The sequence below is a fragment of the Primulina tabacum genome, chromosome 10 (assembly GCF_025594145.1).
Source record: "Primulina tabacum isolate GXHZ01 chromosome 10, ASM2559414v2, whole genome shotgun sequence".
Classification (NCBI taxonomy): Eukaryota; Viridiplantae; Streptophyta; class Magnoliopsida; order Lamiales; family Gesneriaceae; genus Primulina; species Primulina tabacum.
In genome coordinates, this window is record NC_134559.1 from 29,784,463 (window position 1) to 29,806,640 (window position 22,178).

Consider the following 22,178-nt stretch of genomic DNA (forward strand, 5'->3'; position numbering starts at 1 on the left):
TGTTGCACCTTTTTCGTGTTTTCTATTTTTGATTACTTGTTGACAGACGATTTTCGGCTCAAATCATCTGAATCTCGATCGGGACCAGATAAGACATGTGAAATGAAAGTAGCTCGGGCACTGCCGGATTTGGACAAAATTGTAGGCTAATTTGATTGTAAACGGGCAAACGGACGAGACTCATTACTACGCAATGAGCTGACGAGATTTTAGCCGAATTCCTTCTCTAAGACCCTCTAATTTGCGATTTACGCTTCTGTTAAGCTTTCGTTTCCTCGAGAAATCCGCTTAGGAAGTTCGAAATTCGATTCCGGTTCCATTTATCGTATCCAGGCATAATAATAGCTTTACATTCGTTATTTCCTTCTTCTTATTTTTTTTCTATTTTCTGGGAACATTTATCGTTTTTGTTGTCGTGAGCCGGTTCTGTGCGGAAGGGTATGACGCAGATTACTCGGAGACGGTTAACTCATTAAAAACAATTATTTCGACTGTTTTATCCATAATTTACGTAAACGGTCGCGACACGAGGTCTTCCCAGGGAGGTCACCCATCCTAGCTCTGCCATCGCGCCAGAACGCTTAACTTCATGGTTATGATTGGGCGAGAGCAGTGCCGCGTGTTGTCCATCGCCGCGCCCTCCACACGTACTCGAGGGATATAAGAATAAACATCCCACTCAATGTCGGGTGCGATCATACCAGCACTAATGCACCGGATCCCATCAGAACTCCGAAGTTAAGCGTGCTTGGGCGAGAGCAGTACTAGGATGGGTGACCCTGGGAAGTCCTCGTGTTGCACCCTTTTCGTTTTTCTATTTTTGATTACTTGTTGACAGACGATTTTCGGCTCAAACAAAATCTCGATCGGGACCAGATAAGACATGTGAAATGAAAGTAGCTCGGGCACTGCCGGATTTGGACAAAATTGTAGGCTAATTTGATTGTAAACAAACGGACGAGACTCATTACTACGCAATGAGCTGACGAGATTTTAGCCGAACTTCCTCTTCTAAGACCCTCTAATTTTCGATTTACCGGCTTCTGTTAAGCTTTCGTTTCCTCGAGATATCGGCTTACGAAGTTCGAATTCGATTCGGTTCCATTTTATCGTATCCCAGGCATCATAATAACTTTACATTCGTTATTTTTCTTCTTCTATTTTTTTTTTCTATTTTCTAGGAACATCTTATCGATTTTGTTTTGTCGTGAGCGGTTCTGTGCGGAAGTGTTATGACGCAGATTACTCCGAGACGGTTAACTCATTAAAAACAATATTCGACTGTTTTATCCATAATTTACGTAAACGGTCGCGACACGAGGTCTTCCCAGGGAGGTCACCATCCTTCCTCTGCCATCGCGCTAGAACGCTTAAATTCATGGTTATGATTGGGCGAGAGCAGTGCCGCTGTGTTGTCCATCAGTCGCCCGCTCGACACGTACTCGAGGGATATAAGAATAAACATCCCAACTCAATGTCGGGTGCGATCATTACCTGCACGTAATGCACCGGATCCCATCAGAACTCCGAAACTAAGCGTGCTTGGGCAGAGAGAGTACTAGGAAGGGTGACCCCTGGGAAGTCCTCGTGTTGTGCACCTCTTTTCGTGTTTTTTCTATTTTTGATTACTTGTTGACAGACGATTTTCGGCTCAAATCATCTGAATCTCGATCGTGACCAGATAAGACATGTGAAATGAAAGTAGCTCAGGCACTACCGGATTTGGACAAAATTGTAGGCTAATTTGATTGTAAACGGGCAAAACGGACGAGACTCATTACTACGCAATGAGCTGACGAGATTTTAGCCGAATTCCTTCTCTAAGACCCTCTAATTTGCGATTTACGCTTCTGTTAAGCTTTCGTTTCATCGAGAAATCCGCTTAGGAAGTTTCGAAATTCGATTCCGGTTCTATTTATCGTATCCCAGGCACTAATAATAGCTTTACATTCGTTATCCTTCTTCTTATTTTTTTTTCTATTTTCTGGGAACATTTATCGATTTTTGTTGTCGTTAGCGGTTCTGTGCGAAAGGGTATGACGCAGATTACTCCGGAGACGGTTAACTCATTAAAACAATTATTTCGACTGTTTTAACCATAATTTACGTAACGATCGCGACACGAGGTCTTCCCAGGGAGGTCACCCATCCTAGTTCTTCCATCGCGCCAGAACGCTTAACTTCATGGTTATGATTGGGCGAGAGCAGTGCCGCGTGTTGTCCATCGCCGCCCGCTCCACACGTACTCGAGGGATATAAGAATAAACATCACACTCAATGTCGGGTGCTATCATACCAGCACTAATGCACCGGATCCCATCATAACTCCGAAGTTAAGCGTGCTTGGGCGAGAGAAGTACTAGGATGGGTGACCCCCCCTGGGAACTCCTCGTTTTGCACCTCTTTTCGTGTTTTTCTATTTTTGATTACTTGTTGACAGACTATTTTCGGCTCAAATCATCTGAATCTCGATCGGGACCAGATAAGACATGTGAAATGAAAGTAGCTCGAGCACTGCCGGATTTGGATAAAATTGTAGGCTAATTTGATTGTAAACGGGCAAACGGACGAGACTCATTACTACGCAATGAGCTGACGAGATTTTAGCCGAATTCCTTCTCTAAGACCCTCTAATTTGCGATTTACCGATTCATTTAAGCTTTCGTTTTCTCGAGAAATCCGCTTAGGAAGTTTGAAATTCGATTCCGGTTCCATTTTATCGTATCTCAGGCATATTAATAGTTTTTTATCGTTATTTCCTTCTTCTTATTTTTTTTCCTATTTTCTGGGAACATTTATCGATTTATGTTGTCGTGAGCCGGTTCTGTGCGGAAGGGTATGACGCAGATTACTCCGGAGACGGTTAGCTCATTAAAAACAATTATTTCGACTATTTTATCCATAATTTACGTAAACGGTCACGACACGAGGTCTTCCCAGGGAGGTCACCCATCCTACCTCTGCCATCGCGCCAGAACGCTTAACTTTATGGTTATGATTGGGCGAGAGCAGTGCCGCGTGTTGTCCATCGCCGCCCGCTCCACACGTACTTGAGGGATATAAGAATAAACATCCCACTCAATGTCGGGTGCTATCATACCAGCACTAATGCACTGGATCCCATCATAACTCAGAAGTTAAGCGTGTTTGGGCGAGAGAAGTACTAGGATGGGTGACCCCCTGGGAAGTCCTCGTGTTGCACCCCTTTTCGTGTTTTTCTATTTTTGATTACTTGTTGACAGACGATTTTCGGCTCAAATCATCTGAATCTCGAAAGGGACCAGATAAGACATGTGAAATGAAAGTAGCTCGGGCACTGCCGGATTTGGACAAAATTGTAGGCTAATTTGATTGTAAACGGGCAAACGGACGAGACTCATTACTACGCAATGAGCTGACGAGATTTTAGCCGAATTCCTTCTCTAAGACCCTCTAATTTGCGATTTAACGCTTCTGTTAAGCTTTCGTTTTTTCTCGAGAAATCCACTTAGGAAGTTCGAAATTCGATTCCGGTTCTATTTTATCGTATCCCAGGCATAATAATAGCTTTACATTCGTTATTTCCTTCTTCTTATTTTTTTTTCTATTTTCTGGGAACATTTATCGATTTTTGTTGTCGTGAGCCGGTTCTGTGCTGAAGGGTATGACGAAGATTACTCCGGAGACGGTTAACTCATTAAAAACAATTATTTCGACTGTTTTATCCATAATTTACGTAAACGGTCACGACACGAGGTCTTCCCAGGGAGGTCACCCATCCTACCTCTGCCATCGCGCCAGAACGCTTAACTTTATGGTTATGATTGGGCGAGAGCAGTGACGCGTGTTGTCTATCGCCGCCCGCTCCACACGTACTCGAGGGATATAAGAATAAACATCCCACTCAATGTCGTGTTCTATCATACCAGCACTAATGCACCGGATCCCATCATAACTCCGAAGTTAAGCGTGTTTGGGCGAGAGAAGTACTAGGATGGGTGACCCCCTTGGAAGTCCTCGTGTTGCACCTCTTTTCGTGTTTTTCTATTTTTGATTACTTGTTGACAGACGATTTTCGGCTCTAATCATCTGAATCTCGATCGGGACCAGATAAGACATGTGAAATGAAAGTAGCTCGGGCACTGCCGGATTTGGACAAAATTGTAGGCTAATTTTATTGTAAACGGGCAAACGGACGAGACTCATTCCTACGCAATGAGCTGACGAGATTTTAGCCGAATTCCACTTCTCTAAGACCCTCTAATTTGCGATTTACCGCTTCTGTTAAGCTTTCGTTTCCTCGAGATATCCGCTTAGGAAGTTCGAAATTCGATTCCGGTTCCATTTTATCGTATCCCAGGCATAATAATAGCTTTACATTCGTTATTTTCTTCTTCTTATTTTTTTTTTCTATTTTCTAGGAACATTTATCGATTTTTGTTGTCGTGAGCCGGTTTTGTGTGGAAGGGTATGACGCAGATTACTCCGGAGACGGTTAACTCATTAAAAACAATTATTTCGACTGTTTTATCCATAATTTACGTAAACGGTCGCGACACGAGGTCTTCCCAGGGAGGTCACCCATCCTACCTCTGCCATCGCGCCAGAGCGCTTAACTTCATGGTTATGATTGGGCGAGAGCAGTGCCGCGTGTTGTATATCGTCGCCCGCTCGACATGTACTCGAGGGATATAAGAATAAACATCCCACTCAATGTCGGGTGCGATCATACCTGCACTAATGCACCGGATCCCATCAGAACTCCGAAACTAAACGTGCTTGGGCAAGAGCAGTACTAGGAAGGGTGACCCCCTGGGAAGTCCTCGTGTTGTGCACCCCTTTTCGTGTTTTTCTATTTTTGATTACTTGTTGACAGACGATTTTCGGCTCAAATCATCTGAATCTCGATCGTGACCAGATAAGACATGTGAAATGAAAGTAGCTCGGGCATTGCCGGATTTGGACAAAATTGTAGGCTAATTTGATTGTAGACGGGCAAACGGACGAGACTCATTACTACGCAATGAGCTGACGAGATTTTAGCCGAATTCCTTCTCTAAGACCCTCTAATTTGCGATTTACCGCTTCTGTTAAGCTTTCGTTTCATCGAGAAATCCGCTTAGGAAGTTCGAAATTCGATTTCGGTTCTATTTTATCGTATCCCAAGCATAATAATAGCTTTACATTCGTTATTTCCTTCTTCTTATTTTTTTTTCTATTTTCTGGGAACATTTATCGATTTTTGTTGTCGTGAGCCGGTTCTGTGCTGAAGGGTATGACGAAGATTACTCCGGAGACGGTTAACTCATTAAAAACAATTATTTCGACTGTTTTATCCATAATTTACGTAAACGGACACGACACGAGGTCTTCCCAGGGAGGTCACCCATCCTACCTCTGCCATCGCGCCAGAACGCTTAACTTTATGGTTATGATTGGGCGAGAGCAGTGACGCGTGTTGTCTATCGCCGCCCGCTCCACACGTACTCGAGGGATATAAGAATAAACATCCCACTCAATGTCGGGTGCTATCATACCAGCACTAATGCACCGGATCCCATCATAACTCCGAAGTTAAGCGTGTTTGGGCGAGAGAAGTACTAGGATGGGTGACCCCCTGGGAAGTCCTCGTGTTGCACCTCTTTTCGTGTTTTTCTATTTTTGATTACTTGTTGACAGACGATTTTCGGCTCTAATCATCTGAATCTCGATCGGGACCAGATAAGACATGTGAAATATAAGTAGCTCGGGCACTGCCGGATTTGGACAAAATTGTAAGCTAATTTTATTGTAAACGGGCAAACGGACGAGACTCATTCCTACGCAATGAGCTGACGAGATTTTAGCCGAATTCCTCCTCTAAGACCCTATAATTTTCGATTTACCGCTTCTGTTAAGCTTTCGTTTCCTCGAGATATCCGCTTAGGAAGTTCGAAATTCGATTCCGGTTCCATTTTATCGTATCCCAGGCATAATAATAGCTTTACATTCGTTATTTTCTTCTTCTTATTTTTTTTTTCTATTTTCTAGGAACATTTATCGATTTTTGTTGTCGTGAGCCGGTTTTGTGTGGAAGGGTATGACGCAGATTACTCCGGAGACGGTTAACTCATTAAAAACAATTATTTCGACTGTTTTATCCATAATTTACGTAAACTGGTCGCGACACGAGGTCTTCCCAGGGAGGTCACCCATCCTACCTCTGCCATCGCGCCAGAGCGCTTAACTTCATGGTTATAATTGGCGAGAGCAGTGCCGCGTGTTGTATATCGTCGCCCGCTCGACACGTACTCGAGGGATATAAGAATAAACATCCCACTCAATGTCGAGTGCGATCATACCTGCACTAATGCACCGGATCCCATCAGAACTCCAAAACTAAGCGTGCTTGGGCAAGAGCAGTACTAGGAAGGGTGACCCCCTGGGAAGTCCTCGTGTTGTGCACCCCTTTTCGTGTTTTTCTATTTTTGATTACTTGTTGACAGACGATTTTCGGCTCAAATCATCTGAATCTCGATCGTGACCAGATAAGACATGTGAAATGAAAGTAGCTCGGGCACTGCCGGATTTGGACAAAATTGTAGGCTAATTTGATTGTAGACGGGCAAACGGACGAGACTCATTACTACGCAATGAGCTGACGAGATTTTAGCCGAATTCCTTCTCTAAGACCCTCTAATTTGCGATTTACCGCTTCTGTTAAGCTTTCGTTTTATCGGGAAATCCGATTAGGAAGTTCGAAATTCGATTCCGGTTCTATTTTATCGTATCTCAGGCATAATAATAGCTTTACATTCGTTATTTCCTTCTTCTTATTTTTTTTTCTATTTTCTGGGAACATTTATCGATTTTTGTTGTCGTTAGCCGGTTCTGTGCGGAAGGGTATGACGCAGATTACTCCGGAGACGGTTAACTCATTAAAAACAATTATTTCGACTGTTTTAACCATAATTTACGTAACCGATCGCGACACGAGGTCTTCCCAGGGAGGTCACCCATCCTAGTTCTGCCATCGCGCCAGAACGCTTAACTTCATGGTTATGATTGGGCGAGAGCAGTGCCGGATTTGGACAAAATTGTAGGCTAATTTGATTGTAAACGGGCAAACGGACGAGACTCATTACTACGCAATGAGCTTACGAGATTTTAGCCGAATTCCTTCTCTAAGACATTCTAATTTGCGATTTCCCGCTTCTGTTAAGCTTTCGTTTCATCGAGAAATCCGATTAGGAAGTTCGAAATTCGATTTCGGTTCTGTTTTATCGTATCCCAGGCATAATAATAGCTTTACATTCGTTATTTCCTTCTTCTTATTTTTTTTTCAATTTTCTAGGAACATTTATCGATTTTTGTTGTCGTGAGCCGGTTCTGTGCGGAAGGGTATGATGCAGATTACTCTGGAGATGGTTAACTCATTAAAAACAATTATTTCGACTGTTTTATCCATAATTTACGTAAACGGTCGCGACACGAGGTTCTTCCCAGGGAGGTCACCCATCCTAGCTCTGCCATCGCGCCAGAACGCTTAACTTCATGGTTATGATTGGGCGAGAGCAGTGCCGCGTGTTGTCCATCGCCGCCCGCTCCACACGTACTTGAGGGATATAAGAATAAACATCCCACTCAATGGTTGCGATCATACCAGCACTAATGCACCGGATCCCATCAAAACTCCGAAGTTAAGCGTGCTTGGGCGAGAGCAGTACTAGGATTGGTGACCCCCTGGAAAGTCCTCGTGTTGCACCCCTTTTCGTGTTTTTCTATTTTTGATTACTTTTTGACAGACGATTTTCGGCTCAAATTATCTGAATCTCGATCGGGACCAAATAAGACATGTGAAATGAAAGTAGCTCGGGCACTGCCGGATTTGGACAAAATTGTAGGCTAATTTGATTGTAAACGGGCAAACGGACGAGACTCATTACTACGCAATGAGCTGACGAGATTTTAGCCGAATTCCTTCTCTAAGACCCTCTAATTTGCGATTTACCGCTTCTGTTAAGCTTTCGTTTCCTCGAGAAATCCGCTTAGGAAGTTCGAAATTCGATTCCGGTTCCATTTTATCGTATCTCAGGCATAATAATAGCTTTACATTCGTTATTTCCTTCTTCTTATTTTTTTTCTATGTTCTGGGAACATTTATCGATTTTTGTTGTCGTGAGCCGGTTCTATGCGGAAGCGTATGACGCAGATTACTCCGCAGACGGTTAACTCATTAAAAACAATTATTTCGACTATTTTATCCATAATTTACGTAAACGGTCGCGACACGAGGTCTTCCCAGGGAGGTCACCCATCCTAGCTCTGCCATCGCGCCAGAACGCTTAACTTCATGGTTATGATTGGGCGAGAGCGGTGCCGCGTGTAGTCCATCGCCGCCCGCTCCACACGTACTCGAGGGATATAAGAATAAACATCCCACTCAATGTCGGGTGCGATCATACCTGCACTAATGCACCGGATCCCATCAGAACTCCGAAGTTAAGCTTGCTTGGGCAAGAGCAGTACTAGGATGGGTGACCCCCTGGGAAGTCCTCGTGTTGCACCCCTTTTCGTGTTTTTCTATTTTTGATTACTTGTTGACAGACGATTTTCGGCTCAAATCATCTGAATCTCGATCGGGACCACATCAGACATGTGAAATGAAAGTAGCTCGGGCACTGCCGGATTTGGACAAAATTGTAGGCTAATTTGATTGTAAACGGGCAAACGGACGAGACTCATTACTACGCAATGAGCTGACGAGATTTTAGCCGAATTCCTTCTCTAAGACCCTCTAATTTGCGATTTACAGCTTCTGTTAAGCTTTCGTTTCATCGAGAAATCCGCTTAGGAAGTTCAAAATTCGATTCCGGTTCTATTTTATCGTATCCCAGGCATAATAATAGCTTTACATTCGTTATTTCCTTCTTCTTATTTTTTTTCTATTTTCTGGGAACATTTATCGATTTTTGTTGTCGTTAGCCGGTTCTGTGCGGAAGGGTATGACGCAGATTACTTCGGAGACGGTTAACTCATTAAAAATCATTATTTCGACTGTTTTATCCATAATTTACGTAAACGGTCGCGACACGAGGTCTTCTCATGGAGGTCATCCATCCTAACTCTGCCATCGCGCCAGAACGCTTAACTTCATGGTTATGATTGGGCGAGAGCAGTGCCGCGTGTTGTCCATCGCTGCCCGCTCCACACGTACTTGAGGGATATAAGAATAAACATCCCACTCAATGGTTGCGATCATACCAGCACTAATGCACCGGATCCCATCAAAACTCCGAAGTTAAGCGTGCTTGGGCGAGAGCAGTACTAGGATTGGTGACCCCCTGGAAAGTCCTCGTGTTGCACCCCTTTTCGTGTTTTTCTATTTTTGATTACTTTTTGACAGACGATTTTCGGCTCAAATTATCTGAATCTCGATCGGGACCAAATAAGACATGTGAAATGAAAGTAGCTCGGGCACTGCCGGATTTGGACAAAATTGTAGGCTAATTTGATTGTAAACGGGCAAACGGACGAGACTCATTACTACGCAATGAGCTGACGAGATTTTAGCCGAATTCCTTCTCTAAGACCCTCTAATTTGCGATTTACCGCTTCTGTTAAGCTTTCGTTTCCTCGAGAAATCCGCTTAGGAAGTTCGAAATTCGATTCCGGTTCCATTTTATCGTATCTCAGGCATATTAATAACTTTACATTCGTTATTTCCTTCTTCTAATTTTTTTTTCTATTTTCTGGGAACATTTATCGATTTTTATTGTCGTGAGCCGGTTCTGTGCGGAAGGGTATGACGCAGATTACTCCGGAGACGGTTAACTCATTAAAAACAATTATTTCGACTATTTTATCCATAATTTACGTAAACGGTCGCGACACGAGGTCTTCCCAGGGAGGTCACCCATCCTAGCTCTGCCATCGCGTCAGAACGCTTAACTTCATGGTTATGATTGGGCGAGAGCGGTGCCGCGTGTTGTCCATCGCCGCCCGCTCCACACGTACTCGAGGGATATAAGAATAAACATCCCACTCAATGTCGGGTGCGATCAAACTTGCACTAATGCACCGGATCCCATCAGAACCCCGAAGTTAAGCTTGCTTGGGCAAGAGCAGTTACTAGGATGGGTGACCCCCTGGGAAGTCCTCGTGTTGCACCTCTTTTCGTGTTTTTCTATTTTTGATTACTTGTTGACAGACGATTTTCGGCTCAAATCATCTGAATCTCAATCGGGACCAGATAAGACGTGAAATAAAAGTAGCTCGGGCACTGCCGGATTTGGAAAAAATTGTAGGCTAATTTGATTGTAAACGGGCAAACGGACGAGACTCATTCTTATGCAATGAGCTGACGAGATTTTAGCCGAATTCCTTCTCTAAGACCCTCTAATTTCCGATTTACCGTTTCTGTTAAGCTTTCGTTTCCTCGAGAAATCCGCTTAGGAAGTTCGAAATTCGATTCCGGTTCTATTTTATTGTATCCCTGGGATAATAATAGCTTTACATTCGTTATTTCCTTATTCCTATTTTGTTTTCTATTTTCTGGGAACATTTATCGATTTTTGTTGTCGTGAGCCGGTTCTGTGCGGAAGGGTATGAAGCAGATTACTCCGGAGACGGTTAACTCATTAAAAACAATTATTTCGACAGTTTTATCCATAATTTACGTAAACGGTCGCGACACAAGGTCTTCTTAGGGAGGTCACCCATCCTACCTCTGCCATTGCGCCAGAACGCTTGACTTTATGGTTATGATTGGGCGAGAGCAGTGCCGCGTGTTGTCCATCGCCGCCCGCTCCACACGTACTCGAGGGATATAAGAATAAACATCCCACTCAATGTCGGGTGCTATCATTCCAGCACTAATGCACCGGATCCCATCATAACTCCGAAGTTAAGCGTGCTTGGGCGAGAGAATACTAGGATGGGTGACCCCTGGGAAGTCCTCGTGTTGCACCCTCTTTTCGTGTTTTTCTATTTTTGATTACTTGTTGACAGACGATTTTCGGCTCAAATCATCTGAATCTCGATCGGGACCAGATAAGACATGTGAAATGAAAGTAGCTCGGGCACTGCCGGATTTGGACAAAATTGTAGGCTAATTTGATTGTAAACGGGCAAACGGACGAGACTCATTACTACGCAATGAGCTGACGAGATTTTAGCCGAATTCCTTCTCTAAGACCCTCTAATTTGCGATTTAACGCTTCTGTTAAGCTTTCGTTTCCTCGAGAAATCCGCTTAGGAAGTTCGAAATTCGATTGCGGTTCCATTTTATCGTATCCTAGGCATAATAATAGCTTTACATTCGTTATTTCCTTCTTCTTATTTTTTTTTCTATTTTCTGGGAACATTTATCGATTTTTGTTGTCGTGAGCCGGTTATGTGCGGAAGGGTATGACGCAGATTACTCCGGAGACGGTTAACTCATTAAAAACAATTATTTCGACTGTTTTATCCATAATTTACGTAAACGGTCGCGACACGAGGTCTTCCCAGGGAGGTCACCCATCCTACCTCTGCCATCGCGCCAGAACGCTTAACTTTATGGTTATGATTGGGCGAGAGCAGTGCCGCGTGTTGTCCATCGCCGCCCGCTCCACACGTACTCGAGGGATATAAGAATAAACATCCCACTCAATGTCGGGTGCTATCATACCAGCACTAATGCACCGGATCCCATCATAACTCCGAAGTTAAGCGTGCTTGGGCGAGAGAAGTACTAGGATGGGTGACCCCCTGGGAAGTCCTCGTGTTGCACCCCTTTTCGTGTTTTTCTATTTTTGATTACTTGTTGACAGACGATTTTCGGCTCAAATCATCTGAATCTCGATCGGGACCAGATAAGACATGTGAAATGAAAGTAGCTCGGGCACTGCCGGATTTGGACAAAATTGTAGACTAATTTGATTGTAAACGGGCAAACGGACGAGACTCATTACTACGCAATGAGCTGACGAGATTTTTGCCGAATTCCTTCTCTAAGACCCTCTAATTTGCGATTTAACGCTTCTGTTAAGCTTTCGTTTCCTCGAGAAATCCGCTTAGGAAGTTCGAAATTCGATTGCGGTTCCATTTTATCGTATCCTAGGCATAATAATAGCTTTACATTCGTTATTTCCTTCTTCTTATTTTTTTTTCTATTTTCTGGGAACATTTATCGATTTTTGTTGTCGTGAGCCGGTTATGTGCGGAAGGGTATGAATCAGATTACTCCGGAGACGGTTAACTCATTAAAAACAAATATTTCGACTGTTTTATCCATAATTTACGTAAACGGTCGCGACACGAGGTCTTCCCAGGAAGGTCACCCATCCTACCTCTGCCATCGCGCCAGAACGCTTAACTTTATGGTTATGATTGGGCGAGAGCAGTGCCGCGTGTTGTCCATCGCCGCCCGCTCCACACGTACTCGAGGGATATAAGAATAAACATCCCACTCAATGTCGGGTGCTATCATACCAGCACTAATGCACCGGATCCCATCATAACTCCGAAGTTAAGCGTGCTTGGGCGAGAGAAGTACTAGGATGGGTGACCCCTCGGAAGTCCTCGTGTTGCATTTTTTTTGGTGTTTTTCTATTTTTGATTACTTGTTGACAGACGATTTTCGGCTCAAATCATCTGAATCTCGATCGTGACAAGATAAGACATGTGAAATGAAAGTAGCTCGGGCACTGCCGGATTTGGACAAAATTGTAGACTAATTTGATTGTAAACGGGCAAACGGACGAGACTCATTACTACGCAATGAGCTGACGAGATTTTAGCCGAATTCCTTCTCTAAGACCCTCCAATTTGCGATTTAACGCTTCTGTTAAGATTTCGTTTTCTCGAGAAATCCGCTTAGGAAGTTCGAAATTCGATTCCGGTTCCATTTTATTGTATCCCAGGGATAATAATAGCTTTACATTCGTTATTTCCTTCTTTTTATTTTTTTTTCTATTTTCTGGGAACATTTATCGATTTTTGTTGTCGTGAGCCGGTTCTGTGCGGAAGGGTATGAAGCATATTACTCCGGAGACCGTTAACTCATTAAAAACAATTATTTCGACTGTTTTATCCATAATTTACGTAAACGGTCGCGACACGAGGTCTTCCCAGGGAGGTCACCCATCCTACCTCTTCCATCGCGCCAGAACGCTTAACTTTATGGTTATGATTGGGCGAGAGCAGTGCCGCGTGTTGTCCATCGCCGCCCGCTCCACACGTACTCGAGGGATATAAGAATAAACATCCCACTCAATGTCGTGTGCGATCATACCAGCACTAATGCACTGGATTCCATCAGAACTCCGAAGTTAAGCGTGCTTTGGCGAGAGCAGTACTAGGATGGGTGACCCCCCCTGGGAAGTCCTCGTGTTGCACCCCATTTCGTGTTTTTTTAATTTTGATTACTTGTTGACAGACGATTTTCGGCTCAAATCATCTGAATATCGATCAGGACTAGATAATACATGTGAAATGAAAGTAGCTCGGGCACTGCCGGATTTGGACAAAATTGTAAGCTAATTTGATTGTAAACGGGCAAACGGACGAGACTCATTATTTCGCAATGAGCTGACGAGATTTTTGCCGAATTCCTTCTCTAAGACCCTCTAATTTGCGATTTAACGCTTCTGTTAAGCTTTCGTTTCCTCGAGAAATCCGCTTAGGAAGTTCGAAATTCGATTGCGGTTCCATTTTATCGTATCCCATGCATAATAATAGCTTTACATTCGTTATTTCCTTCTTCTTATTTTTTTTTCTATTTTCTGGGAACATTTATCGATTTTTGTTGTCGTGAGCCGGTTCTGTGCGGAAGGGTATGACGCAGATTACTCCGGAGACGGTTAACTCATTAAAAACAATTATTTTGACTGTTTTATCCATAATTTACGTAAACGGTCGCGACACGAGGTCTTCCCAGGGAGGTCACCCATCCTACCTCTGCCATCGCGCCAGAACGCTTAATTTCATGGTTATGATTGGGCGATAGGGATGGCAATGGGTAGGGTATGAGTCGGATTTCATACATCCATCCCCATACCCATTTATTAAATTCATCCCCATACCCATCCCCATACCCATCGGGTATTGAATTTCATCCTCATCCCCATACCCATCGGATTATCGGATACACATACCCTACCTAAATACCCCATTATCATATACAATTGAATTTTTTCAAATTTGAATTGTTTCAATGAAGTTATGAATATTTAAAAAATTATTTAAATGAAAAATAAGAAAAATTATTAATGATAAAAATTTGCAAAATAAACTTTGTAGAAAAAATAACAAAACATTAAAAATATCCCAAATTAAAAAAAAAACCAAAACCAATAAAAAAACAAAGCCACGTACATTCCAAACTCCAAAATTAATTGGTTAAAAAAACCCTAAAATGAATTGGGAAATATGCAAACAAAAAAAGAATATAATGAACCATAATCAAGAAATAAAGTATTTTTCAATTTTTGAAGTCAAACATGGAATAAACTTACCAGTGGAGAAGATGAGAAATTGAATGCGAAATAAAAGAGTGGTAAAACCTTGAAACGTTAAAGTGAAAGTGAAAGGGAAGAGAAAAGAAAAAGTACCGATTTACTTGGATTTGAGAAGATGAATCTTTAATATAAATAAATATAATTACTATATATATACATATATATCTATATATATATTTATATATATTAATTTAAACGGGTATTCGGGTCGGGTGTGGGTCGGATTATATCAAACCCGCCTCCATACCCGAACCCGAAAATCCCCATACCCGATTACCCAATTATTTAATCGGGTCTAAAAATCCCTCCATACCCTCTTCTATTCGGGTCGGGTATCGGATCCTCCAACGGGTTCGGAGGAAATTGCCATCCCTATTGGGCGAGAGCAGTGCCGCGTGTTGTCCATCGCCGCCCGCTCCACACGTACTCGAGAGATATAAGAATTAACATCCCACTCAATGTCGGGTGCGATTATACCAGCACTAATGCACCGGATCCCATCAGAACTCCGAAGTTCAGCGTGCTTGGGCGAGAGCAGTACTAGAATGGGTGACCCCCTGGGAAGTCCTTGTGTTGCACCCCTTTCCGTGTATTTCTATTTTTGATTACTTGTTGACAGACGATTTTCGGCTCGAATCATCTGAATCTCGATCGGGACTAGATAAGGCATGTGAAATGAAAGTAGCTCGAGCACTGCCGGATTTAGGCAAAATAGGCTAATTTGATTGTAAACGGGCAAATGGACGAGACTCATTACTACGCAATGAGCTGACGAGATTTTAGCCCAAATCCTTCTCTAAGACCCTCTAATTTGCGATTTACCGCTTCTGTTAAGCTTTCGTTTCCTCGAGATATCCGCTTAGGAAGTTCGAAATTCGATTCCGGTTCCATTTTATCGTATCCCAGGCATAATAATAGCTTTACATTCGTTATTTTCTTCTTCTTATTGTTTTTTCTATTTTCTAGGAACATTTATCGATTTTTGTTGTCGTGAGCCGGTTCTGTGCGGAAGGGTATGACGCAGATTACTCCGGAGACGGTTAACTCATTAAAAACAATTATTTCGACTGTTTTATCCATAATTTACGTAAACGGTCGCGACACGAGGTCTTCCCAGGGAGGTCACCCATCCTACCTCTGCCATCGCGCCAGAACGCTTAACTTCATGGTTATGATTGGGCGAGAGCAGTGCCGCGTGTTGTCCATCGCCGCCCGCTCGACACGTACTCGAGAGATATAAGAATAAACATCCCACTCAATGTCGGGTGCGATCATACCAGCACTAATGCACCGGATCCCATCAGAACTCCGAAGTTAAATGCTTGGTCGAGAGCAGTACTAGGATAGATGACCCCCTGGGAAGTCCTCGTGTTGCACCCCTTTTCGTGTTTTTCTATTTTTGACTACTTGTTGAGAGATGATTTTCGGCTCAAATCATCTGAATCTCGTTCGGGACCAGATAAGACATGTGAAATGAAAGTAGCTCGGGCACTGCCGGATTTGGACAAAATTGTAGGTTAATTTTATTGTAACAGGGCAAACGAACGAAACTCATTACTCCGCAATGAGCTGACGAGGTTTTAACCGAATTCCTTCTCTAAGACCCTCTAATTTGCGATTTTCCGTTTCTGTTAAGCTTCCATTTCCTCGAGAAATCCGCTTAGCAAGTTCGAAATTCGATTCCGGTTCCATTTTATCGTATCACAGGCATAATAATAGCTTTACATTCGCTATTTTCTTCTTCTTATTTTTTTTCTATTTTCTGGGAACATTTAGCGATTTTTGTTGTCGTGAGCCGGTTCTGTGCGGAAGGGTATGACGCAGATTACTCCGGAGACGGTTAACTCATTAAAAACAATTATTTCGACTGTTTTTGCCATAATTTACGCAAATAGTCGCGACACGAGGACTTCTCAGGGAGGTCACCCATCCTTGCTCTGCCATCGCGCCAGAACTCTTAACGTCATGGTTATGATTGGGCGAGAGCAGTGCCGAGTGTTGTCTATCGCCGCCCGCTCCACACGTACTCGAGAGATATAAAATTAAACATCCCACTAAATGTTGGGTGCGATCATACCAGCACTAATGTACCGGATTCCATCAAAACTCCGAAGTTAAGCGTGTTTGGGCGAGAGCAGTACTAGTTTCGTGTTTTTCTATTTTTGATTACTTGTTGACAGACGATTTTCGGCTCAAATCATCTGAATCTCGATCGGGACCAGATAAACATGTGAAATGAAAGTAGCTCGAGCACTGCCGGATTTGGACAAAATTGTAGGCTAATTTGATTGTAAACGGGCAAACGGACGAGACTCATTACTACGCAATGAGCTGACGAGATTTTAGCCAAATTTCTTCTCTAAGACCCTCTAATTTACGATTTAGCGCTTCTGTTAAGCTTTCGTTTCCTCGAGAAATCCGCTTAGGAAGTTCGAAATTCGATTCCGGTTCCATTTTATCGTATCCCAGGCATAATAATAGCTTTACATTCGTTATTTCCATCTTCTTATTTTTTTTTCTATTTTCTGGAAACATTTATCGAATTTTGTTGTCGTGAGCCGGTTTTGTGCGGAAGGGTATGACGCAGATTACTTCGGAGACGGTTAACTCATTAAAAACAATTATTTCGACTGTTTAATCCATAATTTACATAAACGGTCGCGACACGAGGTCTTCCCAGGGAGGTCACCCATCCTAGCTCTGCCATCGTGCGAGAACGCTTAACTTCATGGTTATGATTGGGCGAGAGCAGTGCCGCGTGTTTTCCTTCGCCGCCCGCTCAACACGTACTCGAGGAATATAAGAATAAACATCCCACTCAATGTCGAGGGCGATCATACCAGCACTAATGCACCGGATCCCATCAGAACTCCGAAGTTAAGCGTGCTTGGGCGAGAACAGTACTATGATGGGTGACTCCCTGGGAAGTCCTCGTGTTGCACCCCTTTTCGTGTTTTTCTATTTTTGATTACTTGTTGACAGACGATTTTCGGCTCAAATCTACTGAATCTCGATCGGGACCAGATAAACATGTGAAATGAAAGTAGCTCGGGCACTGCCGGATTTGGACAAAATTGTAGGCTCATTTGATTGTAAACGGGCAAACGGACGAGACTCATTACTACGCAATGAGCTGACGAGATTTTAGCCGAATTCCTTCTCTAAGACCCTCTAATTTGCGATTTACCGCATCTGTTAAGCTTTCGTTTCCTCGAGAAATCCGCTTAGGAAGTTCGAAATTCGATTCCGATTCCATTTTATCGTATCCCAGGCATAATAATAGCTTTACATTCGTTATTTACTTCTTCTTATTTTTTTCTATTTTCTGGGAACATTTATCGATTTTTGTTGTCGTGAGCCGGTTCTGTGCGGAAGGGTATGACGCAGATTACTCCGGAGATGGTTAACTCATTAAAAGCAATTATTTCGACTTTTTTATCCATAATTTACGTAAACGGTCGCGACACGAGTTCTTCCTAGGGTGGTCACTCATCCTAGTTCTGCCATCGCGCGAGAACGCTTAACTTCATGGTTATGATTGGGTGAGAGCAGTGCCGTGCGTTGTCCATCGCCGCCCGCTCCACACGTACTCGAGGGATATAAGAATAAACATCCCACTCAATGTCGGGTACGATCATACCAGCACTAATGCACCGGATCCCATCAGAACTCCGATGTTAAACATGCTTGGGCGAGAGCAGTACTAGGATGGATGACCCCCTAAGAAGTCCTCGTGTTGCACCCCTTTTCGTGTTTTTCTATTTTTGATTACTTGTTGACAGACGATTTTCGGCTCAAATCATCTGAATCTGGATCGTGACCAGATAAGACATGAGAAATCAACGTAGCTTGGGCACTGCCGGATTTGGACAAAATTGTAGGCTAATTTGATTGTAAACGGGCAAACGGACGAGACTCATTGCTATGCAATGAGCTGACGAGATTTTAGTCGAATTCCTTCTCTAAGACCCTCTAATTTGCGATTTACCGCTTCTGTTAAGCTTTCGTTTCCTCGAGAAATCCGCTTAGGAAGTTCGAAATTCGATTCCGGTTCCATTTTATCGTATCCCAGGCATAATAATAGCTTTACATTCGTTATTTCCTTCTTCTTATTTTTTTCTATTTTCTGGGAACAATTATCGATTTTTGTTGTCGTGAGCCGGTTTTGTGCGGAAGGGTATGACGCAGATTACCCCGGAGACGGTTAACTCATTAAAAATAATTATTTCGACAGAAATCAACGTAGCTCGGGCACTGCTGGATTTGGACAAAATTGTAGGCTAATTTGATTGTAAACGGGCAAACGAACGAGACTCGTTACTCCGCAATGAGCTAGTGAGATTTTAGCCGAATTCCTTCTCTAAGACCCTCTAATTTGCGATTTTCCGCTTTTGTTAAGCTTCCGTTTCCTCGAGAAATCCATTTAGGAAGTCCGAAATTCGATTCCCGTTCCATTTTATCGTATCCCAGGCATAATAATAGCTTTACATTCGCTATTTCCTTCTTCTAATTTTTTTTCTATTTTCTGGGTACATTTATCGATTTTTGTTGTCGTGAGCCGGTTCTGTGCTGAAGTGTATGACGCAGATTACTCCGGAGACGGATAACTCATTAAAAACATGTATTTCGACTGTTTTATCCATAATTTACATAAACGGTCGCACCACGAGGTCTTCCCAAAGAGGTCACCTATCATAGCTCTTTCATCGCGCCAGAACGCTTAACTTCATGGTTATGATTGGGCGAGAGCAGTGCCGCGTGTTGTCTATCGCCCCTCGCTCCACACGTATTCGAGGGATATAAGAATAAACATCCCACTCAATATCAGGTGCGATCATACCAGCACTAATGCACCGGATCCCATGAGAACTCCGAAGTTAAGCGTGCTTGGGCGAGAGCAGTACTAGGGTAAGTGACCCCCTGGGAAGTTCTCATGTTGCACCCTTTTTCGTGTTTTTCTATATTTGATTACTTGTTGACAGACGAGTTTTGGCTCAAATCATCTGAATCCCGATCTGGACCAGATAAGACATGTGAAATGAAAGTAGCTCGGGCACTGCCGGATTTGGACATAATTGTAGGCTCATTTGATTGTAAACAGGCAAACGGACGAGACTCATTATTGCGCAATGAGCTGACGAGATTTTAGCCGAATTCATTCTCTAAGACCCTCTAATTTGCGATTTACCGCTTCTATTAAGCTTTCGTTTCCTCGAGAAATCCGCTTAGGAAGATCGAAATTCGATTCCTGTTCCATTTTATCGTATCCCAGGCATAATAATAGCTTTACATTCGCTATTTCCTTCTTTTTATTTTTTTCTTATTTTCTGGGAACATTTAGCGATTTTTTATGTCGTGAGCCAGTTCAATGCGGAAGGGTATGACGCAGATTACTCCGGAGACAGTTAACTCATTAAAAACAATTATTTCGACTGTTTTTGCCATAATTTACGTAAATGGTCGTGACACGAGGACTTCCAAGAGAGGTCACCCATCTTAGCTCTGCCATCGCCCCAGAACGCTTAACTTCATGGTTATAATTGGGTGAGAGCAGTGCCGCGTGTTTTCCATCGCCGCTTGCTCCACACGTACTCGAGGGATATAAGAATAAACATCCCACTCAAAGTTCGGGTGCGATCATACCAGCACTAATGCACCGGATCCCATTAGAACTCCGAAGTTATGCGTGCTTTGGTGAGAGTAGTACTAGGATGGGTGACCCCCTGGGAAGTCCTCTTGTTGCACGTCTTTTCGTGTTTTTCTATTTTTGATTACTTGTTGACAGACGATTTTCTGCTCAAATCATCTGAATCTCGATCAGGACCAGATAAGACATGTGAAATCAACGTAGCTCGGGCACTGCCGGATTTGGACAAAATTATAGGCTAATTTTATTGTAAACAGGCAAACGGACGAGAATCATTACTCCACAAAGAGCTGGCGATATTTTAGCTAAATTTCTTCTCTAAGACCCTCTAATTTACGATTTACCGCTTCTGTTAAGCTTCCGTTTCCTCGAGAAATCCGCTTTGGAAGTTCGAAATTCGATTCCGGTTCCATTTTATCGTATCCCAGGCATAATAATAGCTTTACATTCAATATTTCCTTCTTCTTATTTTTTTTTCTATTTTTTGGGAATATTTTGCGATTTTTGTTGTCGAGAGGCGGTTTTGTGCGGAAGGGTATGACGCAGATTACTCCGGAGAAGGTTAACTCATTAAAACAATTATTTCAACTGTTTTATCCATAATTTACGTAAACGGTCGCGACACGAGGTCTTCCCAGGGAGGTCGCCCATCCTAGCTCTGCCATCGCGCTAGAACGCTTAACTTCATGGTTATGATTGGGCGAGAGCAGTGCCGCGTGTTGTCCATCGTCGCCCGCTCCACACGTACTCGAGGATATAAGAATAAACATCTCACTCAATGTCGGGTGTGATAATACCAGCACTAATGTACCGGATCCCATCTGAATTCCGAAGTTAAGCGTGCTTGTGCGAGAGCAGTACTAGGATTGGTGACCCCCTGGGAAGTCCTCGTGTTGCACCCCTTTTCGTGTTTTTCTATTTTTGATTGATTACTTGTTGACAGACGATTTTCGGCTCAAGTCATCTGAATCACGATCGGGACCAGATAAGACATGTGAAATCAACGTAGCTCAGGCACTGCCGGATTTGGACTAAATTGTAGCCTAATTTGATTGTAAACGGGCAAACGAACGATACACATTACTTCGCAATGAGCTGGCGAGATTTTAGCCGAATTCCTTCTCTAAGATCCTCTAATTTGCGATTTTTCGTTTCGGTTAAGCTTCCATTTCCTCGAGAAATCCGCTTAGCAAGTTCGAAATTCGATTCCGGTTCCATTTTATCGTATCCCAGGCATAATAATAGCTTTACATTCGTTATTTCTTTTTTCTTATTTTTTTTCTATTTTCTGGGAACATTTATCGATTTTTGTTGTTGTGAGCCGGTTGTGTGCGGAAGGGTATGACGCAGATTACTCCGGAGACGGTTAACTCATTAAAAACAATTATTTTGACTGTTTTATCCATAATTTACGTAAACGGTCGCGACACGAGGTCTTCCCAGGGAGGTCACCCATCCTACCTCTGCCATCGCGCCAGAACGCTTAATTTCATGGTTATGATTGGGCGATAGGGATGGCAATGGGTAGGGTATGAGTCGGATTTCATACATCCATCCCCATACCCATTTATTAAATTCATCCCCATACCCATCGGGTATTGAATTTCATCCTCATCCCCATACCCATCGGATTATCGGATACACATACCCTACCTAAATACCCTATTATCATATACAATTGAATTTTTTCAAATTTGAATTGTTTCAATGAAGTTATGAATATTTAAAAAATTATTTAAATGAAAAATAAGAAAAATTATTAATGATAAAAATTTGCAAAATAAACTTTGTAGAAAAAATAACAAAACATTAAAAATATCCCAAATTAAAAAAAAAACCAAAACTAATAAAAAAACAAAGTCACGTACATTCCAAACTCCCAAATTTAATTGGTTAAAAAAACCCTAAAATGAATTGGGAAATATGCAAACAAAAAAAGAATACAATGAACCATAATCAAGAAATAAAGTATTTTTCAATTTTTGAAGTCAAACATGGAATAAACTTACCAGTGGAGAAGATGAGAAATTGAATGCGAAATAAAAGAGTGGTAAAACCTTGAAACGTAAAAG

General features: G+C 42.6%; 21 non-coding genes and 2 pseudogenes across 21 annotated transcripts; all 23 read left to right on the forward strand.

The window, feature by feature from the left end:
* The first annotated feature begins 687 nt into the window (after nt 1-687).
* Nucleotides 688-804, forward strand: LOC142513639 (5S ribosomal RNA). Its single transcript, XR_012809575.1, has one exon. It is a non-coding gene; the product is annotated as a 5S ribosomal RNA (ribosomal RNA).
* Nucleotides 805-1,479: 675 nt separating this feature from the next.
* Nucleotides 1,480-1,599, forward strand: LOC142512552 (5S ribosomal RNA; annotated as a pseudogene).
* A 683-nt stretch (nt 1,600-2,282) lies between these two features.
* On the forward strand, nt 2,283-2,403 carry LOC142508843 (5S ribosomal RNA). Its single transcript, XR_012807044.1, has one exon. It is a non-coding gene; the product is annotated as a 5S ribosomal RNA (ribosomal RNA).
* Nucleotides 2,404-3,086: 683 nt separating this feature from the next.
* Nucleotides 3,087-3,205, forward strand: LOC142507451 (5S ribosomal RNA). Its single transcript, XR_012805710.1, has one exon. It is a non-coding gene; the product is annotated as a 5S ribosomal RNA (ribosomal RNA).
* Nucleotides 3,206-3,891: 686 nt separating this feature from the next.
* LOC142510067 (5S ribosomal RNA) lies at nt 3,892-4,010 on the forward strand. The gene has a single exon (XR_012808204.1). It is a non-coding gene; the product is annotated as a 5S ribosomal RNA (ribosomal RNA).
* A 687-nt stretch (nt 4,011-4,697) lies between these two features.
* On the forward strand, nt 4,698-4,816 carry LOC142508649 (5S ribosomal RNA). The gene has a single exon (XR_012806855.1). It is a non-coding gene; the product is annotated as a 5S ribosomal RNA (ribosomal RNA).
* A 686-nt stretch (nt 4,817-5,502) lies between these two features.
* Nucleotides 5,503-5,621, forward strand: LOC142516283 (5S ribosomal RNA). Its single transcript, XR_012812085.1, has one exon. It is a non-coding gene; the product is annotated as a 5S ribosomal RNA (ribosomal RNA).
* A 685-nt stretch (nt 5,622-6,306) lies between these two features.
* On the forward strand, nt 6,307-6,425 carry LOC142508999 (5S ribosomal RNA). Its single transcript, XR_012807192.1, has one exon. It is a non-coding gene; the product is annotated as a 5S ribosomal RNA (ribosomal RNA).
* A 1,182-nt stretch (nt 6,426-7,607) lies between these two features.
* LOC142506537 (5S ribosomal RNA) lies at nt 7,608-7,726 on the forward strand. Its single transcript, XR_012804826.1, has one exon. It is a non-coding gene; the product is annotated as a 5S ribosomal RNA (ribosomal RNA).
* Nucleotides 7,727-8,409: 683 nt separating this feature from the next.
* LOC142513833 (5S ribosomal RNA) lies at nt 8,410-8,528 on the forward strand. The gene has a single exon (XR_012809759.1). It is a non-coding gene; the product is annotated as a 5S ribosomal RNA (ribosomal RNA).
* Nucleotides 8,529-9,208: 680 nt separating this feature from the next.
* LOC142506538 (5S ribosomal RNA) lies at nt 9,209-9,327 on the forward strand. Its single transcript, XR_012804827.1, has one exon. It is a non-coding gene; the product is annotated as a 5S ribosomal RNA (ribosomal RNA).
* A 684-nt stretch (nt 9,328-10,011) lies between these two features.
* LOC142510984 (5S ribosomal RNA) lies at nt 10,012-10,131 on the forward strand (annotated as a pseudogene).
* Nucleotides 10,132-10,813: 682 nt separating this feature from the next.
* Nucleotides 10,814-10,930, forward strand: LOC142509706 (5S ribosomal RNA). The gene has a single exon (XR_012807866.1). It is a non-coding gene; the product is annotated as a 5S ribosomal RNA (ribosomal RNA).
* Nucleotides 10,931-11,615: 685 nt separating this feature from the next.
* On the forward strand, nt 11,616-11,734 carry LOC142514141 (5S ribosomal RNA). The gene has a single exon (XR_012810050.1). It is a non-coding gene; the product is annotated as a 5S ribosomal RNA (ribosomal RNA).
* A 684-nt stretch (nt 11,735-12,418) lies between these two features.
* Nucleotides 12,419-12,536, forward strand: LOC142508576 (5S ribosomal RNA). The gene has a single exon (XR_012806783.1). It is a non-coding gene; the product is annotated as a 5S ribosomal RNA (ribosomal RNA).
* Nucleotides 12,537-13,220: 684 nt separating this feature from the next.
* LOC142507463 (5S ribosomal RNA) lies at nt 13,221-13,341 on the forward strand. The gene has a single exon (XR_012805722.1). It is a non-coding gene; the product is annotated as a 5S ribosomal RNA (ribosomal RNA).
* Nucleotides 13,342-14,922: 1,581 nt separating this feature from the next.
* Nucleotides 14,923-15,041, forward strand: LOC142514181 (5S ribosomal RNA). The gene has a single exon (XR_012810088.1). It is a non-coding gene; the product is annotated as a 5S ribosomal RNA (ribosomal RNA).
* Nucleotides 15,042-15,722: 681 nt separating this feature from the next.
* Nucleotides 15,723-15,839, forward strand: LOC142508981 (5S ribosomal RNA). The gene has a single exon (XR_012807175.1). It is a non-coding gene; the product is annotated as a 5S ribosomal RNA (ribosomal RNA).
* A 1,446-nt stretch (nt 15,840-17,285) lies between these two features.
* On the forward strand, nt 17,286-17,404 carry LOC142514722 (5S ribosomal RNA). The gene has a single exon (XR_012810603.1). It is a non-coding gene; the product is annotated as a 5S ribosomal RNA (ribosomal RNA).
* Nucleotides 17,405-18,085: 681 nt separating this feature from the next.
* LOC142507681 (5S ribosomal RNA) lies at nt 18,086-18,204 on the forward strand. The gene has a single exon (XR_012805932.1). It is a non-coding gene; the product is annotated as a 5S ribosomal RNA (ribosomal RNA).
* Nucleotides 18,205-19,285: 1,081 nt separating this feature from the next.
* LOC142507591 (5S ribosomal RNA) lies at nt 19,286-19,404 on the forward strand. The gene has a single exon (XR_012805845.1). It is a non-coding gene; the product is annotated as a 5S ribosomal RNA (ribosomal RNA).
* A 684-nt stretch (nt 19,405-20,088) lies between these two features.
* On the forward strand, nt 20,089-20,207 carry LOC142507284 (5S ribosomal RNA). The gene has a single exon (XR_012805544.1). It is a non-coding gene; the product is annotated as a 5S ribosomal RNA (ribosomal RNA).
* Nucleotides 20,208-20,889: 682 nt separating this feature from the next.
* On the forward strand, nt 20,890-21,008 carry LOC142508200 (5S ribosomal RNA). Its single transcript, XR_012806426.1, has one exon. It is a non-coding gene; the product is annotated as a 5S ribosomal RNA (ribosomal RNA).
* Nucleotides 21,009-22,178: the final 1,170 nt, after the last annotated feature.